This window comes from Mus pahari, chromosome X (assembly GCF_900095145.1).
Source record: "Mus pahari chromosome X, PAHARI_EIJ_v1.1, whole genome shotgun sequence".
NCBI classification, from domain to species: Eukaryota; Metazoa; Chordata; class Mammalia; order Rodentia; family Muridae; genus Mus; species Mus pahari.
Genome location: NC_034613.1, coordinates 111,321,249 through 111,322,334, shown reverse-complemented (window position 1 = coordinate 111,322,334; position 1,086 = coordinate 111,321,249).

Genomic DNA, 1,086 nt, shown 5'->3' with positions numbered 1-1,086 from the left:
AAAAAAAAAAAAAAAAAAAAAAAAAAAAAAAAAAAAAAAAAAAAATCCAGCTAAAGAAAAACAACAACAACAACAAAACAACAAAACTTGTGGGAATTACCAACCAATAACTAATTTGACTTAAAGCCTATTCCACAAGATGTATTCCATTCTCAACAGTGCTGCAGTAATCAAGTACCAGACAATAGAAAGTAAGGAGACCTAGAATAAAACAAAACACTACTCTTCTTTAAAAGAAATTAGCAAGACAACAAAATCTAATGACAAACCTGCTCTTCTCATAGGTTAGTGCCTTCTTTGCCTATCATGTGATCATCAGAGAAACTTCCTCCTGAAGCCTAGCGCCCCACTGCCAGTCAATATGTAGAGAGTAAGAGATCTTGAAATACCTAGGCATAAGGAGGATGTCTCTATAAGATCCCTTCCTTCAGTGCAAAGGGAACCCTGCAGTAAAGATGGTATATGTAACCACTTGGTTGAAACCAGTGGCCATCAAGCCATGATGATCTGTGAACACAAGATCTTTTAGTTGGGTATTTCCCTGTGTGTATTTGGTTGATTATGTTCTGTTTGTAATGTAAAATTTAACAAAAGCAAACAGCTGATTCCTACTGACAGGTTAATGTCCATAAAGCAACTCTGGAGAGGAATAATGGCTTGACCAATAACAACCTATCTGTACATCAAACACTGCTCTATCTACCACTTCAAGAGTATAATGGAGCTGACCTGCGGATGGAATCTTTCATCCACCCAAGTTCCCACTTTCCTATAGAACAAAACACCCAAGCCCCTTGTGTCATCTATGTAAAGTCTCTATTAGCATGGAGGGACTGAGGTTCTTTAGTTTTTTCTAATAAAAGGAACAATTCTGCTTCTGGTGACAAAATGAAATAAAATAAAAACTAATATATTTGAGAGGAGATATATTTAAGAGTTCACAGAATTCTTAATAAAATTCCTCTAAACAAAATGAATTATATTAGTTGGCTTTTAGAAAACACTGAATGTTTGTCATCCTGTATATTACAAATATTTTTTGAATTCCATTAAAAACTAAGTATGACACAACATACAGGTCTGAGA